Here is a 19,393-nt window from a genome sequence, read left to right on the forward strand (position 1 = left end):
GTTGCCTATGTGTGTTGGCTGTGTGGAGATTGCCCCTGGGGGTCTGGCCCGCTGAAGCCGCGGTCAGATCCTCCGCTGCCAGTCCAAATCCTAGCGTCAAGGTTCCCCTGCTGGGATGCTTTACTCCCGGCTCCAAAATCAGTTGCTGCCTCCCAGGGACGTCTCATCCCGCCAGCCGTGTTGCCGCACCGCCTCCGCAGACCGGCTGGGCCCCCTCCCGGGGTCAGTTCAGGGGAGTAGGGCTGCGCCCTGTGCTTGTGCCATCACAGCGCCCAGTCAAATAACCGGCACCAGGGTTCCCCGGCTGGGACTCAGCACTCCTGGCTTCAAAACCAGTCACTGCCTCCCAGGGAGTTCTCCCACCAGCCGCGTCGCCACGCTGCTCACGCAGACTGGCTGGCCCCCTCCCGGGTTCAGTTCAGGGGGTAGGGCTGCGCCCTGTGTTTGTGCCATCACAAGATTTATGAGTTCAGCTCCCCTGGGCCCAGATGCCCGGCGCCAAGGTTACCTGCCTGGGACGCTGGCTCCAGGCTCCGAAAACAGTAGCTGCTGCCCTGTATTTGTTCGTTTTCCGTCTCTAAATCTGTGTTTGTTGTTCAGGGTTCGTAGATTGTTATGTATGTGATCGATTCACTTGTTTTTCCGAGTCTTTGTTGCAAGAGGGATCCAGGGTAGCGTCTACCTAGTCTGCCATCTTGGCCCCCTATCAGAACTGCATATTTCACAAGCTTTTGGGATCTTCATTTGCTGATGCAGCAGGACTCAAAATGAGAAGAAACAGCTGAAAATACCCATTAATAATCTGAAAGTGGAATGCATGAAGTATGAATCTAGGAAAACTGGAAGTTGTCAAAAAGGAAATGGAACTCATAAATATCAATATCCTAGAATACAGTGAGCTGAAATGGATTGGTATTGGCCATTTTGAATCAGATAATCATATGGTCTATGATGCCGAAAATGACAAATTGAAGAAGAATGGTGTAGCGTTCATCATCAAAAAGAGTATCTCAGGAACTATCTTGAAGTACAATGCTGCCAGTGATAGGATATTTTCCATATGCCTACAAGAAAGGCTAGCTAATACACAACTATTATGCAGATTTACACACCAAACACAAAGGCCAAAGATGAAGAAATTGAAGATTTTTACCAACTTCTGAGTTTGAAATTGATTGAACATGCAATCAAAATGCATTGATAGTTACTGGTAATTGGAATGGAAAAGTTGGAAACAAAGAAGGATGGGTAGTTGGAAAATATGGCTTGGTGATAAAAATGATTCCAGAGTTCAAATGATAGGATTTTGCAAGACCAAGGAATTATTCATTGCAAATACCCTTCCTCAACCACATAAATGGTGGCTACACACGTGGACCTCACTGGATGGAATACACAGGAATCAAATTGACTACATCTGTGGAAAGAACTCAAAACCCAGTGCAACAGAAAAACTCAGTATCCTCAGTCAGAACAAGGTCAGGGACCTACTCTGCAACAATCAATTGCTCAGATACAAGCTCAAGTTGAAGTTGAAGAAAATCTGAACAAGTCCATAAGAGCTAAAGTACAACCTTGATATCTCGCCTAAATTTAGAGATCAACTTAAGAATAGATTTGATGCATTGAACACTAATGACCAGAGACTAGATGAATTCTGGAATGACTTCAAAAACATCATACATGAAGAAAGCAAGAGATCATTAAATAGACAGGAAAGAAAAGACCAAAGTGGATGTCAGAAGAGACTCTAAAAGTTGCTCTTGAATGTAGAGTAGCTAAAGCAAAAGACAGAAATGATTAAGTAAAAGAGTTGAAGAGAATATTTCAGACAGCAGCTTGAGAAGACACAGTAAAATATTATAATGAAATGTGCAAAGACCTGCATTTAGAAAATCAAAACAGAAGAACATGCTTGGCATTTCTCAAGCTGAAAGAACTGAAGAAAAAAGTCAAGCCTCAAGTTGCAATATTGAAGGATTTGAAGGAGAAAATATTGAGCAATGCACGAAGCATCAAAAGAAGACGGAGGGAATACACAGTCACTGTCCCAAAAAGAATTGGTCGACCTTCAACCATTCAGGAGGTAGCATGTGATCAAGAACCCATGGTACTGAAAGAAGAGGTTCGAACCACACTGAAGGCATTGGCCAAAAAGAAGGCTTCAGAGATTTATGCAATACCAATTGAGATATTTCAACAAATGGAATGTACCACTGGAAGTGCTCGCTCATCTATGCAAAGAAATTTGGAAGGCAGCAACCTGACCAACCTATGGGAAGAGGTCCACATTTGCACCCATTCCAAAGAAAGGAGGCCGGATGAAATGCAGAAATTATCCAACAATATCATAAATATGACACACAGGTAAAATTTTCCTGTAGATTATTCAAAAGCGGTTACAACAGTACATTAACAATAGGCTCAAATATAGCAATGATTGTGAGGATGGCGAAGGATCAGACAGTGTTTCGGTTGTACACAGGGTCGGTATGAGCTGAAATCGACTAAAGGCATCTAACAACAACAACAACAATCTTTCGGTAGGTATCATACTGCACTTCGCTGCTACACAAAATTTTGGCTGTTTGCTGTGCAGCAGAAAAATACAGCAGTCTAGTCCTCTAAAGGTTACGGCTTTGGAAACCCTATGGGGAAGTTCTACTCTGACCTATACTGTCAAGTATGAGTCAGAATCCACTCGATGACAATGGGTTTGGTTGTTTGTTTTATGTCAATTTTTAGACAAACTTTAAGTAATTCTACTGAAGTTAATTATGAGAAAATATTTCAAGAAATTCAACTGAAAAATATACCTGTTGCTGTCAAATTGAATTGGACTCATAGCGACCCTGCTGTACAGTGCAGAACCCTCCTATAGGGTTTTTAAGGTTGTAAATCTTTATAGAAGCAGATTTCTGCATCTTTCTCCCATGGAGTGGCTGGTTGGTTCAAATTGCCAACCTTTTGATTAACAGTCAAGCACTTTAACCACTGCACCACCAGGACTTCCTATCTTGTTTTAGGGTATTTTGTTTAAGATCTGAATTTTTGTACAGGCACATAAACACAAACTTTAAAACGTAACTAAAAACTAGTTAGAAAAAGTACAATGAAATATATCAAAATAAACTTCCAAAATCAGGAAATAGTAAATAATAAAGATAAAAGGATAACTAATGAAATTAAAACAAGAAAGCTATAGATTTGATAACTCCAAGAGGCATTCTTTGGCAAAAGCAAACTTCGGACGAGTGTAATCTAAAAACTAATATGAGAAATCAGAATGCAGGGAATTAGTTTTGAGATAGTGGCTGTGATTATGCACGTGGAGAACATGTAATCATGTCTGTCTCGATGGGAAAAATTCTGAAAACCTCAAGATAGTTCTTTCCTTTTAGGGAAATATAACTAACCACAGTTGACTTAAAGAAAATAGAGTACATCCATAGTCTAGGAAATAACTGACTAATCAACAAAGACTTACCTTCAAACAAGGTCCTTGCTGGGAGTCTCTGTGGCACACGACATAGAAATTCCCACTAAAATTGTAAAGAATATAAGGATGCATGATATGGCCACTATCCAGTACAGTAGTCTGGAGTTTCATACTATGCAATAGCACAAGAAAAATAAATTAGAGTCTTAATGTTGGAAAGGCAAAATGATCTCTTGCAGATGATGATTTATAACTGAAAGATGGTGGATATCAACTGAAAAGTTATTTAAAGTAATGACTAATTTTTTAGTTGTGTGTTTGGATAGCAATTAAATGAACTAAAATCATTAGATTTCATATGTGCTGCACTGATCAGGTAGGAAAGGACATTTGAATCAGAATACTAAAAAAACAGAAACAGGGTCTGGCATATTAGGGATACTCAGTATCTGACAACTCTATTCTACTCATTGAGAGCTATGTGCCTGGTATGAAAGACATTGCATCTTTTCATGCATTATGTCATTTCATCTTCCCCACAAACCTATGAAATAGGAAGTTTTATTATACTTCATGTACAGATAGTATTTGCTTACAGTGAATATTTGTTGAATGAAGAAATGGACTCATAAATGAAGTCATGAACACACGAGATCGCACTTATGAAAAATGAGGGAATAAAATAAAGAGGAGAAGCTAGCTCTTGCTAACAAAATTAAAAAAAAAAAAAAAACACTGTGGTTCCAGCTGATCAGGACACAAAGCCCTTCACTGAAATTGTGGATGAGAAAAGCACAGAATAGGAGTTAAGAAAACATGAAATGCATGAATGGAACAACCCCACCCTAAAAGAATGGGCTTTCCTCTCTCTTTGCATTCTTCTTGTCTTCTGAGAGTTAAACCAAAGCCCTCTGCCATGAGCCGATTCTCACTCATGGCGACCCTAAGTGTTTCTTATAGAGTAGAATTCCTCCATAGAGTTTTCTATTATGAAAGCAGATCACCAGGCCTTTCTTCCATGGTGTGCTAGGAGGGTTCAAACCATCAAACTTTAGGTTAGTTGTTATCGTTGTTACATGCCATCAAGTTGGACTCAACTCATAGTGACCCTATGCATAAGAGAACGAAACAGTGCCCGACCCTGTGCTATCCTCCAAATAGTTACTACGCTTGAGCTCATTGTTGCAGCCACCGTGTCACTCCATCTCCTTGAGGGTTTTCCTCTTTTTTGATGACCTTCTGCTCTACCAAGCATGATGTCCTTCTCCAGACACTGATCCCGCCTGATGACAAGTCCAAAGTATATGAGATGTAGTCTTGGCATCCTTGCTTCTAAAGAACATTCTGGTTGTAATTCTTCCAAGACAGATTTGTTCATTCTTTCAGCAGTCCATGGTATATTCAATATTCTTCACCAAAACCACAATTCGAAGGCCTCAATTCTTCTGTCTTCCTTATTCCTTGTCCAGCTTTCCCATGCCCATGAGGCAATTGAAAACAACATGGCTTGGGTCAGGCGCACGTTAGCCCTCAAGCTGACATCTTCATTTTTCAATGCTTTAAAGACGTGTTTTGCAGCAGATTTTCCAATGCAATGTGTCTCTTGATTTCTTCACTGCTGCTTCCATGGGTGTTGATTATGCACCCAAGTAAAGTGAAATCCTTGACAAACTCAGTCTTTTCTCCATTTGGTATGATGTTGCTCATTGCTTCAGTTTTGAGGATTTTTGTTTTTTTTATGTTGTCGTGTAATCCTACTGAAGGCTGTGGTCTTTGATCTTCATTAGTAAGTGCTTCAAGTCCTCTTCACTTTTTAGCAAGCAAGGTTCTGTCATCCGTGTAATGCAGATTGTTAATGAGTCCTCCTCCAATCCTGATGCCCCATTCCTCTTCATCGAGTCCAGTTTTTCAGATTATATGCTCAGCACACATATTCTATAGGTAGAGTGAAGGGATACAACCCTGACGCACACCTTTGCTGACTTTAAACCATTCAGTATCCCCTTATTCTGTTCAAACAACTGCCTCCCTTTCCATGTATAGATTCCTCATGAGCACAATTAAGTGTTCCGGAATTCCTATTCTCTGCAAAGTCATCCATAATTTATTATGATCCACACAGTCCAATGCCTTAGCATAGTCAATAAAACACAAGTAAACATCTCTCTGGTATTCTATGGTTTCAGCCAGGATCCAGTGGATGTAGTCGAGTGCAAACCTTTTGTACCGCCCAAGGACCTTTTTGGGAGTTGCTGCTCAACAAATACCTCCCTCCACACTTTTGGTCCAGCATTTCACAAATTTTCTTTCATTCTTGCCCCCTAATGAGCCTTTAGAGGCATTTTCCCTCTTAATCACCAATCTACAAACTCTTGCAATTTTAATTCCACAAATATAGTGTATGCCTGTTTAGGTACCGTGGCCCTTTAGAAGGCCACAAACCATTGTAATGTCTCATATGTTTTCACACTCCCAAGAACCTATTTCTATCACCTAGGTGGTGGTATCACCCCCCTTGAGAATACATGGTCTAGGCACAGCAGTTATTTGTCTCTTTAAGCTTTTCTGGATTGCATCCTACAAGGTTACTTTCCTCCCTGGCTGCTTTTGGTGAGAACAGAAGGGTATGAGGTGGACCAGGCATGGTTATCTGGACCAGAGTGATGTCTATGGGAGGCACAAGTGAGTTCATTTCCAACCTGGGAGTGGCGAGCTGCAGACAAAGGGAACAGGCTAGTATCCGCTGTTTCTAGGGCTTCAGCACTCGAAATACTATTCCTGCTCATCAAATAGTATTTTTCTAGTGTTCCTAACGTCTCAGACGGATTTAGCTTACAGGGAGCAAAAGAACCTAAACAGATAGGAATTTTGCTTGCTCATTTAGTTGCCATGGTATAAATCTGGGCCAACATTTGAATCCACAACCACAGGGAGTCTTTACCTTAGAAAGAACATTTCTTTAAGTTTGGACCTCTACTTTGCAGAATGCCCCTGAGAAACGCTGCCTGAACCTCTTAGCTGGAGTTTCTCCACACTCAAAGGGAAGGAGGCATGCATTGGTTCAAGACTCATTGAAATCCTGTTGCCTTCACTCAGAGACATGGAGGTTCCACCCGAGCATATCCAGGCTCCCCTGGGACATCCCATGAGCATCCCTACGACATCTCTTCTAGCCACTGAGGGTAGATCCGAGGAACAGGGGAATCACTGCAGGTGGAGAGACAAACAGAAAGCTAACTGATGGGTTTCACTGCAGATCTCTTGGGGCATCTCCCACTTCCACATGTGGCCACCCATCAATGATCTGTTGTCATTATAAAAGTGGGGGATAGAGATTATTTTTTTCTTATCCAATTCATATAAGACTGGTACATAAAATATTCAAAACTCCCCAGGAAATACAAAGTACTGGCCATTGCAATCATTTGGTTTGGAGATCAAAGGAATCATAACAACTGGTTAATTAAAGCCATGAAACTCAGAGTAATAATAGAGTAACTGCAGTGCATTTCTCAGTCTGTACTCCGAGGGAGTTAGGATATTCTTGCCAGTCATTTGGATATTGCTGTTTAGCCCCATCAAGGTTACTGCTTCAGAACACGAGAATACCTGGGCCAGGATATAATGTCCCTGTCTCCTCCCTTTTTCCCTAGAGTGACAGTTACTGTGTGTGATGCCTTTAGCCTCCACTAAGAATCATTTCAAGAATATTCAAATTCATGATTGGATTACTTGTAGGGAATTGGCTGAAGACATTGCTCATTATATTATATTATACAGTGTAATGTTTCTATGAGAATCAGGGACACATTTTTTTTTTTTAGGAGGCAGGGTCATGCTTTCATTACAGAATTAGTATGTTTTAATGTTATGGATACTGTGAATCTTATAACTGATGGTTGTAGCATAGATTGCCTACCCAACATACATATTCTCTTTTTTACTAACAGAAACCCAATTTTATAGGGAGTTGGTTAGATATGCCTTGGGTGGTACAAACAGTTGAGACCTAGGGTACTAAACAAAAAGTTGGCGGTTTCAATCCACTCGGATTCTCTTCAGAAGAAAGGCTGTCCATCTACATCTGAAAGGTCACAACCATTGAAAACCCTACAGAGCAAAGATAATTGAACAGGTGACAACTGGTTACATATGCCTTGCTGAAGTACCACACTTCCACTTGTAATTATGGGTAGTCAGTGGTATAGAAGGTAAGGTTTGGGATGGGAATATTGGAATGCTCTTTAGAAACATTTCCCCTTTTCCGTCTTCTTCTTACCCCCAGTTTGTACATGACAACTGGAATCTAGAAGCCATCATATCTACAAAAACCACACATTGTGAATGGCAGAGCAGAAATATAGACTAGCGCTTGCACTCATGTTAACCTGGAGCTATTATGTTGGACCCTTCTTTTATGGAAGAGAAAATAAACTCCTTTTGTGTTTAAAGTACTTTTAATTGAGTTTTTCCATTTATATAGCCAAATCTTACGCTAACACTACAAACACAGTCTTTTGTCTTCACTGGAATATACACAGCCAAATCAGGCACCTAATGTGGGCACCTGTGTGAGATATTATGATATGAATTTTGTTTACTTTGTCATTTCTCCCTTCATTTTATGTTTCCTTTCTTTTCTTTTGACCCAATGTTTCTCTTCTTCTATACGTTTAAAACATTTTCCTTTGTCTTATGTAATTGTGTAGACTTTCTAAAAATTCTTGTTGGAACGTATCATGTGAATGATAAATAAATGGTGTTTTTCAAATGACACTAGACAATAGATTCTAGACATTGACACATTGTATCTGTCATACCACGAGCTTCCTCTGAGGTCCTTGTACTCACTGTTGTGCTGATGAAGAAGCAGGTTCCTAGTATGTAAAGAATATTTATACAGTCCATCAGCTACTATGTGGAAAGGGCTGAATTAGAACTCACCCTTGTCTGATTCCAAGTCAGGGCCTTCCTCACTCAGCAGCGCTGCCTCCTGTAGTCAGTGCTTGACAAATAAGAGGAGGTGCTAAGGTTGAACCAGAGCAGAATCCTGAGAGCTGAACAGCCTGAGGGGAGAGTAAATATTTCTGCTCAAAGAGCAGATTGTTCTCTGAGATGGAAGCAAGAAGGAAAGGGAACCAGAGAGAATGGGCTGTGAGAAGCCCCTTCAGAGTAGGGACCTGGACGGTATAGAATTTGAATCAATACCATTTCACTATGTCATCACCCTGACTGTTCCCCAGAAGACATGGTTCATAAAAGCTTTCCTTCCCCTGAAATCCATTCCCACAGAACCCATGCCCACAGAACTCCCTGGAGTTCTCTGGCTTCTCCATGGCATCACCCCACAGACCGGGCTACACTGGCCCTTTCTCCTTTGAACAATGGGTACAGGCTTGGCAGGGAGGTGGTTTCCAGTGCTGGGTCTCAGGAGTGGATGGACCTTTCAGCGGAGGACTACAAATGAGGGGGATCTTAGCCTGTGGCCGGTGTGTTGCAGTTGAGCAGCAGAGGGAGAATTTAAAGCTTTGGGGGGTCAGAGGCAGATTTCTCAGAAGTTCTCAAAAAATACATTGTTTAATTGTTACTCCATTCTCCAGGACTCCACTCCTTGGAGGCCATGGGACCATAAAGAAAGAAAACTTTACTGCCAGTTCGGTCCCATGGGTTCAGCTTTGGCACCAGATGCAGATTCCCTCACTGCCAATGGACCCAGCTGTCCTGAAAGAGAATTTCCCTACCCAAGAATATGACATCTCATGTACGGCACATCATAAGGACCACTGATGAAAACCTAAAAACAGATTTTTCCTTAGAACCTCCAGAAAGGAAGGCAGACGTCTTGAATTTTAGCTCAGTGGGACTCATTTTGGACATCTGTCTTCCAGAACTTAAAGATAATAAATTTATGTTGGTTTAGGTCACTAGTTTATGGTAATTTTTTATAGCAGCAATAGGAAACTAATAGGCATGGCAACCCCTAGACTGAGGTTTTTAGCTGGGTATATTGCAATCCCAAACTAAACCAGTGTTCTACTATTAAAAAAAAAAAAAAGTTGAGAATAGATATTGGAAAGGCAACTGAGCCATGTTTTCCACAAGAATAATTGGGCAAGATAATCCTATAGGGTCGCTATGAGTTGGAATCGACTTGAGGGCACTGGGTTTTTTTTTTTTTTTTTTACAAACAAGAATGAAGAGAAAAGGTTTGGTCTCCTCTTTATCACATGCACCATGAAGCTTTGCTTAGCCAGTGTGAAACTGGCTCAATCTAAATAGATATATCCATGCAGCAGAATGATCACAAGCAAATCCAGTACAGTCAGATGCTATTATATTCATTCTGTCCTACAGAGGGTCAGTATGAGTCTGAATGGACTCGTGGGCACCTAACAACAACAATAATAATTATATTGTAAAAGCAGCATCAAAATCAGTGAGAAAAGAAAAGATTTGGATATAAATGAGACTTACTAAGTTAACTGCTGGAAGCAAAAAAAAAAAATTTCTGTCTTAAAGTGATAAAGTTGGAAGAAATATTTCAAATAGCATAAGATTTCTAGAAGATACTATAGATTAATGCCCAAAGTGGAAGAACATTCCATATGAAGAGCAGAACTTCTTAAAATATTTTTTCTTACCTTCAGCCTTCTCGAAATCCTCATGTACCAAAGCTGCTACCAGAAGCTTCCATCTTATCTTGACTTCCAACTCCAAATAGTCTCTTCCAAACCCAGATTCATTCTCTCTTCTCTGACTCTTTTATACTCTCTCTTAATTATTCTTCCCATTTTCCATATAATATAGGCTTCCCTGCTGATTGCTCAGCATCTCCACCATCTGTACAAAAAAGCACAGAAGTATAGGATTTGGCTGGGAAGAAATGCAGCCACTGTGAGAATGATTGCACGAGGGAAAGGGAGTGTGGATATAGATTCCTTTTTTACTTTTTCTGTTACATAACTTATTGAAACCCCAGCTTCATGGCAAAGTTTGATATCACTTCTATGGATTATTCGTTTCTGAATTCTCATTTCGTTCAGCACGTTCCCTCCATTTCTACACACAATGCTACTACAATAAAAAATAAGTCTGCACTCTAGAGTTACCGTAGCAATAAAATACATGTGACAATGGAATTATACAAAACTTCAAACATCATTTTTTTACCAGTACTTAGAACCCTTAATACTAAAAAGCAATACCATCAAAAAAATTTTAACATGCAAAAAAAATGATAAATAGACTTGCAGGGGGCTTACAAATGTAAATATTCTACTCAGAGGTTGACTTCTACTTTGTCCCACAGTCAACGTCAGATTAATTGACCTGAGAATTAATGAGACATAAGAAACAAAGAGAGGAAGATCCTCAATGAGATGGACTGATACAGTGCCTGCAAACGTGGGCTCAAGCATGCAAGGATTCTGAGGGTGATGCAGGACAGGGCAGTGTTTCATTATTGTGCGAATCTGCGTTGTAGCCTTTCATCATACTCAATCAATCTATATAACCCGAGAAGCTGAACTATATGAAGAAAAATATGGTATCAGCATCGGAGGAAGACTCCTGAACAACCTGCATTACACAGATGACACAGCCTTGCTTGCCGAAAGTGAAGAGGACTTGAAGCACTTACTGATGAAGATCAAAGACCACAGCCTTCGGTATGGATTGCACTTCAACATGAAAAAAATGGAACTCCTCACAACTGGACCAATATGCAATATCATCACAAATGGAGAAAATATTGAAGTTGTCAAGGATTTCATTTTATTTGGATCCTCAATAAACAACCATGGAAGCAGCAGTTAGGAAATCAAAGAACATATTGCATTGGGTAAATCTGCTGCAAAAGTATTCTTGAAACTGTTAAAAAGCAAAGATGTCACTTTGAAAACTGAAGTGCGTCTGACCTAAGCCACGGTATTTTCAATAGACGCACCTGCCTGTGAAAGCTGGACAAGGAATAAAGAAGATCAAAGAAGAATTGATGCCTTTGAATTACGGTGTTGGTGAAGAGCGCTGACTATATACCATGGCCTTCCAGAAGAATGAACAAGTCTGTCTTGAAAGAAATACAATCAGAAAGCTCCTAGGATGCCGGGATGGCAAAATTTCATCTCACATACTTTGGAGGGATCAGATTCTGGAAAAGGATATCATGCTTGGTAGAGTTGTTGTTGTTGTTGTTGTTGTTAGGTGCCACTGAGTCATAAGGACTCTATGTACAACAGCATGAGATACTGCCCTGTCCCTCGCCATTCTCATAATCATTGTTATGCTCAAGCCCGTTGTTGCAGCCAATGTGTCAATCCATGTTGTTGAGAGTCTTCCTCTTTTTCACTGACCCTCTACCTTAGTCTTCAAGGTGACATCTTTGCTTTTTAACACTTTAAAGAGGTCTCCTGCAGCAGGCTTGCCCAGGGCAATGCATCATTTGTTTTCCAGACTACTGTTTCCATTGGTGTTAATTGTGGATCAAAGTAAAATGAAACTTTTGATTACTTGAACCTGGTAAAATAGAGGGTCAGTGAAAAAGAGGAAGACACTCGATGAAGCGGATTGACACTGTGGCAGCAACAACGGTCTCAAACACAACATTTGTGAGGACAAGGCAGGACCAGGCAGTGTTTCATACAGTTGTACATAGCGTTGCTATAAGTAGGACCTGACTGGATGGCGCCTAACAACAACATTTTCCTGAGGTTGCGAGATCTGTACTGGGAACTTTTTCTCAAATCTCTATTAAAGCACTTGCCACACTGAATTGGCTACCTGTCTCTACCACTAGCCACAAGCCTTCCGAGGGCATGACTGAATCTTGGGAATCTTTGTATCTCCATGCCTGGTACGTAATACATACTTCATCAAATTTGGTTGAAGGAAAGAATTAAGGAGTTTATTAGTAAATGAACAATGCTATCACCTAATAAGTACCATCCTACCCCTATTTTGTACCCTGCAGTTCACTTTCCTCACTAATTTATCTTTGTAAAACACTATTTTTCAAACTTTTGGCCATTCCTTTGTAGATACAAAAAAATAATGAGTATACACAAGCATGAAGTACAATCAAGTGAAGTAAAGCAGAAGCAGAAGCAGGTGGAGTGGAGTGGAGTAGAAAATAATGTTGCACACATGATAAGGCAAAGTCTTGTTTATCTTAAGTTTCAGTTGTGTGTGTATGTGTGCATCAGTACTGTATACTGGGTTTCGGCATAGGATGTATTCTTACTGTGGCTTCTGACCAAAATGATATGAAAGGCACCGTACTAAACCTTAGCTTTGTGCACTTCATGCCCTGTTAGGCAAGTCAGAATTAGATGCGATTCTGTTACTAGTTCTTGCGATTTTTCTAACTCCCTTCAGTAATGTTCGATGTCTCTTCCTACAAGATTAATGCCTTAGCTTCACATTCAAGACCTTACATAATCTGCCCCCAACCTATTGCATATTGCTTTCTTCCCACAACCAGCGCCATTACAAAACATCAAGCCTATGCAAATGCTCTGCTCCTTGCCTTTCCCACCCTGCTAAATGTACAAGACATAGTCTTTGCTTTGTAACTTTTGCTTACCCTCTCTCACTTTCACTCCACCACCCCTGCCACTCCTAATGGGCTCTGTCTTCGATGATTTAGCTACAGGTGTGTTCCTGACGGTCTTCAGCTAGAAGGTATTGACACTTGGCTCATGGTAAGTACATACAATGTTTCCTGTAAAAATAGCACTGAGATTCTTGTACTACCACATAATTCCTTTTTACCTTTTATCTGAATTTTGTGATGAGTGTTGTTTACAATGCACAAAGTGAGAAGTTGGTTCAAACACAGTCTTAAGTCACATGTGATTGATTCACAGGAAGGCTATGAGACCAACGGCAACATAAAAATTATTTTAATTGTCTGTGGTTTTGTCTCACATTCATATTAATGACATCTTTCTCAAAATGCTAGCCCCAGTGCTCAACGACCAATGCCAATAAGCCACAGAAAAGACAAACAATTGCTTTTTTTCAAAAACCAGTTCACAGACTTTTGGAGAAAGAAGCAGTATATAAATACGTGTCAAAATAAATAATGCTATATATTTACGGCACATCATATTTGTCAAAGCCTCTGAAATCAATTATTTTCTGGTAATGACCACCCTAGCATTCATGACAAAGTGGGTTACTTAGTGTGATTATTAAGACTGTGTGTCAACTTGGCTGGGCCATGATTCTCAGTGGATTATCAGTTATGATGTAATTTGGCAGTTGTATAATGATGAAATCATCTTCATGATGAGACCTGCTATAATGTGATCACCTCCATGATGGGATCTGCTATGAGTAGCCAATCAGCTGAAAGGAAATTTCCTTGGGGTTGTGCCTGCATCCAATATAGGTGGGCTTTCTAGTAAGGCTCACTAGTTTGCTTGCTCTGGATATTGCAGCTGGCTTCTGTTCATCTGACCTCCAGTTCTTTCTTGGGACTTGAGCTAGCAGCTTGCCTGCTGTCTTAGTTATTCAGTACTGCTCTAACAAAAATATCACAAGTGCATGGCTTTAAGGAAATTTATTCTCTCACAGTTTAGTAGGCTACAAGTCCAAATTTAGGGCGTCAGCTCCAGGCAAAGGCTTTCTCTGTCAGTCAGCTCTGGAGGGAGGTCCTTGTCATTAATCTTCCCTTGGTCTAGGAGTTTCTCTGTACAGGAACCTCAGGTCCAAAGGATAGGCTCTGCTCTCGGCACTGCTTTCTTGGTAGTGTGAGGTCCCCTTGTCTCTCTGCTGGCTTTTCTTTTTTATGTCTCAAAATAGATTGGCTTAAGACACAATCTCATCTTCTAGATTGAGTTTACATAAAGGCTGTTAATTCCATCTCATCAGCATCAGAGAGAGAGGATTGCCAACACATAGGGATATCACATCAGATGACCAAATGGTGGAAAATCGTACAATACTGGGAATCATGACCTAGCCAAGTTGACAGATATTTTGGAGGGATACAATTCAATCCATGACACTTGCTGACCTTGAGTTCATCAGTCTCTGTGGTCTGGATCTTGGATTTGCCAACTCTGTGAGTCAGAAGAAGCCTTCAGCCTTACTTGGGAGTTTCCAGCCTCTACAACGCGTGAGCCATTTCCTTCATATAAACCTCTCTCTCTCTCTAGCTATATATATTTAGACACTCCACTGGTTTTGCTTCTCTAGAGAACCCAGCCTAAGACACTTAGCATTTATGTTCATTGCTAAAAGAATACTTATAAAACCAGAAGACAAATGTTTTATACAGATTAAGTAAGTGTAGTGAAAGGATACAACCCTGACGCACACCTTAACTAATTTTAAACCATGCAATACCCCCTCTAATGTGAGTTTCTTGTAAAGAGCATCCAGCTGGATCAAGATGTTTTTAAAGATTCAGTAATATGTGTTTTTGTTATAGAGTTTATTCAAATTATATTTAAAATAATTTACTGATAAGAAAGGACTTATCAGTCATCTTACTATCTATTTTCTACGTCTTAAATCTTTTTTGTTCCTCAGTTCCTCCAGTACTGCTTTCAGTTCTGTTTCATCATTTTTTCCCCAGTGTACCAATTTGATTCCCATCTCATTTCTTATTCTGTATATATCTTAGTTTTCCCTTAGTCATTAACCTAGGAATTTCAATTAACATATTAACTTTATAGAAATCAAGTTTGAATTAATACTGACTTAATTTCAATAGCGTAAAAAAAACTTTACTCCTTTTCAGTGCCATACTGCCCCCCATTATGCTGTTATAGTCACAAACTAGGTCTTTTTACATTGTGTGCCTATGAACTTACCTTTACAATTATTGACTTATGCATTTGTTCTTTATATTATATATGGAAAAAAAATCTAAGAAAAAAGAGTACTTAAAAATCAAATATGCAATAATACCTTTAATATTTACCTATGTAGCTACTTTAACATTTTTCTTTATTTCTTCAAATGGCTTCTAGTTACTGTCTAATGTCTTTTCAGTTTATCTTGGGAGACCCCCTTTAGCATTTCTTGTAGGTTAGTTGTACTGGTGATTAACTCCCTCAGTTTCCATTAATCTGAAAATTTCTTAACTTCTTCATTTTTAAAGAAATAGTTTTTCTTATCTCACTTCTTTTTTTTTTACTTTCAATACTTTATGGACTCTATCCCACTGACTTTTGGCCTCCACAGTTTCTAATGAGAAAGTGACTGTTATCTGATTGAGAAGCCCATCTATGTGATGACACCCTCCTCTCTTGTTGTTTTCAAAATTCCGTTTGTCTTTTTCTTTCAACAGATTTGTCTGTAACATGTCTCTACGTGGATCTCTTTGAGTTTATCCTGCTTACAGTTCATTGAACTTCTTGGATGTAGATTTATGTCTTTCATTAAATCATTTTTCAGCTTTCACATGCAATTCTTCTTCAAAGAAGAACTGATGCCTTTGAATTGTGGTGTTGGCGAAGAATATTGAATATACCATGGACTGCCACAAGAATGAAAAAATCTGTCTTGGACAAAGTACAGCCAGAATGCTCCTTGGAAGCAAGGATGGTGAGACTGCGTCTTACATACTTTGGACATGTTGTCAAGAGGGATCAGTCTCTGGGGAAGGACGTCATGCTTGGCAAAGTACAGGGTCAGCGGAAAAGAGGAAGACCCTCAACGAGGTGGATTGACACACTGGCTGCAACAATGGGTTCAAGCACAACAACGATTGTAAGGATGGCGCAGGACCAGGCAGCGCATAGGGTCGCTATGAGTCGGAACAGACTTGACGGCACCTAACAACAACATCCAATCTGGAAACTTTTCAACCATTATTCCTTCAAATATTCTTCTGGCCCCTTTCTCTCCTTTCCCTCTGGTACTCCCATTATGTGTATATTGGTACACTTGATGTTATCCCACAGGTCCTCTAGGCTGTTTTTTTTTTTTTTTTTTTGGTTTTGTTCTTTGATTTTTCCCCCCATTCTTTTCATCTTCTGCTTCTCTGACTGGATAATCTCAATTGACCTTTCTTTAAGTTTGTTGATTCTTTCTTCTGCCCTCTCAAATATACTACTGAACCCCTGGAATGACTTTTGACTGCCTTCAAACTTGGGGCCTCATCTTCCAGCACTGTATCAGACAAGGTTTCACTGCTATTCATAAGGTTTTCACTGGGGAGGTCTTTTCAGAAGTAGACCGCCTGGTCCTTCTTCCTAGTCTGTCTTAGCCTGGAAGATCAGCTGAAACCTATCCACTATGGGTGACACTGCTCACATCCAAATACCAGTGGCATAGCTTCCAGAATCACAGCAACACACAAGCCCCCACAATAAAACAAACTGACAGACACATGGGGCTGCAAATATCCATTAATAACCAGAATGTGAAATGTACCACGTATGAATCCACGAAAACTGGAAATGGTAAAAAATGAAAAGGAAAGGGCGAAGATGGCTAACTAGTCAGAAGTTTCCACTGAACCCTCTTGCAACAAAGACCTGAAAAACCAGGTGAATCCATTACATATGTGACAATCTACAAACCCTGAGCATCAAACACGGAACTAAGGAATCGACCTGAGTGACAGTGGAGCTAGAGGCCATGCAGAAGCAGCGACAAGTTGCTGAGCCCGCTCAGCACCTCAGCTCCGATTCCTTGGTGCTATTCTTTGGTGCGAAGGCAGTGGGGCTGATGGTAGCTTCCTGAGACGTGGCAAAATCACCAAACGAAGGCAAACAAAAGAGGCGCATTCCTGACCCTGTGGTGTGCCTTCAGCGGACCTACCTGTGGAGTTTAGGAAGTGGCTACTTCAGTGGAAAAAAAGGCAAAGGGCCAGCACCCCAAGCCCCTTGTGTGACGGCCACAGATCTGGTGGTGGGGTTTGGGACAAAGCTGCTTCACAGAAAGAAGGCAAACACAGGACGCAGCCCTAACCCCCAGGGTAATCTCGGTAGAGACCCAGCCAATGCACACAGGCTCCACACGCCTCTGGAATCTGAGATAAAACAGAGCTCTAACACTAGATATGTGATTTTGTTTAATTTACCACATGGATCTAATAGCTCCTTCTTCTGAAAGTTCTCTATCCTATCTATCTGTTCCCTCATCCCCCTGCCCCAGCCAGCTTCAATAACATTTGAATTCCCTGGGCCTGAGACAGAACTTGCAGCACACTCTCTCTGACCCATTCTTCTGGCCTGGGAGAAGGAGCAAATTAACAAACAGGGAAAAAATACTTACCTGACTCCCCTAAACTGGAAGCCCAGAGCAGAAGTGGCTCCAGTCCAGGCATAAGCGATCCATAGACTTTGGCGTTCACCCCTGCATGGAACCAGGTGGCTATTATAATGCAAAGGCCAATCTGTTGGAGGTCTCACTGTAATTGTTTCAGCAACACAGTGGACAGGCAGGTTTTGGAGGTCTGACACCACTCTACCTATTAAACAGAGCCCTAACCTACCCACGGCAGGAACCTGAGGGCTAAGGTTCTACCCACGCCACCTAGCCACCCGTGAAAGGGCTCTGAGGATAGTGGTGCCTACGAGTCTTTACAGGTATAAGCACTGGGTGCCTAAGGTACACCTGCAGAGCCCATGCACCACAGCACTCTAGAGAACAGAGAGGCTCCTTGTTCAATGACACTTGGGGGAAGGCTGTCACCACCCTGCCCACCTCAGAGTGTGACCCCCTCCCGCTACCAGAAGCCAGTGCATACAACCATCACCACTACTCCTCTAAGACAGTAGGTGAGAGCCTATACCACACAGTAGGTGACCGACTATCAGGACACCTGAACTGATTCTATCCAAGAATAGCGAATGGATTCATAGGCTCTTATACCTGGTAACAGCTCTAACCATCTGGTAACAGGACATTAGTGCTCTAAAGGCTCCAATAATCAAGTTGGCACACTCTAGTAGCCTACCTGGGTATATTAAAACAAAACAAAAAAAAGATAGGACACAGTGAGCAAACATAATATCAATTATTACAGTAACTTATAGATGGCTTGTGACAGCAGTTGATATCAGATCACATAAAGAAGCAGACCATGATTACTTCTACAGCTCCCAAAACACACAATAAAGGTCTCTCCTTGAAGAAGATGTATTTCTGGAATTGCAAGATATAGAATACAAAAGATTAGTAAACTGAACACTTCAAGACATCAGGAATGACATCTGGAATGAAATCAGGCAATGTACAGAAAAAGCAAAGAAACACACAGATAAGGCAGTTGAAGAAATTAAAAAGATTCTTCAAGAACATAATGAAAAATCTAATAAGCTGCAAGAATCCACAGAGAGACACCATTCAGAAATCCAAAAGATTAACAATAAAATTACAGAATTAGACAACTCAATAGGAAGTCAGACCAGCAGAATTGAGGAACTGGAAGGCAGAATTGTGGAGATGGATGATAAGTCACTGGGCACCAAGATATTTGAAGAAAAATCAGATAAAAGAATTAAAAAAAATGAAGAAACCCTAAGAATCATGTGGGACTCTATCAAGAAGAATAACTTGCTAGTGATTGGAATACCAGAACAGGGATGGATAACTGAATATACACATAGAATAGCTGAAGATTTGTTGGTAGAAAATGTCGCTGACATCATGAAAGAAGGATATCTATTCAAGATATTCATCAAACCCCATACAATGTAGACCTCAAAAGAAATTCACCAAGACATATTATCCTCAAACTTGCCAAACCAAAGATAAAGAGAAAATTTTAAGAGCAGCCAGGGATATGCAAAAAGTCACCTACAAAGGAGAATCAATAAGAATAAGTTCAGACTACTTGGCAGAAACCATGAAGGCAAGAAGGCAATGGGATGACATATATTGAGCATTGAAGGAAATAAACTGCCAGTTAAGAATCACATATCCAGCAAAAGTGACTCTGAAATAGGAAGGCAAAATTAAGTCATTTACAGATAAACACAAGCGTAGGGAATT

General features: G+C 40.5%; 1 long non-coding RNA gene across 1 annotated transcript; it reads right to left on the reverse strand.

Annotated features, from left to right (window-relative positions):
* Positions 1–3,501: 3,501 nt before the first annotated feature.
* Positions 3,502–18,992, reverse strand: LOC135230611 (uncharacterized). Its single transcript, XR_010321216.1, has 3 exons — positions 10,081–18,992; positions 8,384–8,505; positions 3,502–3,542 (listed from the first exon to the last, which is right to left on the reverse strand). It is a non-coding gene; the product is annotated as an uncharacterized LOC135230611 (long non-coding RNA).
* Between the last annotated feature and the right edge of the window lie 401 nt (positions 18,993–19,393).

This window comes from Loxodonta africana, chromosome 3 (genome assembly GCF_030014295.1).
Source record: "Loxodonta africana isolate mLoxAfr1 chromosome 3, mLoxAfr1.hap2, whole genome shotgun sequence".
NCBI lineage: Eukaryota > Metazoa > Chordata > Mammalia > Proboscidea > Elephantidae > Loxodonta > Loxodonta africana.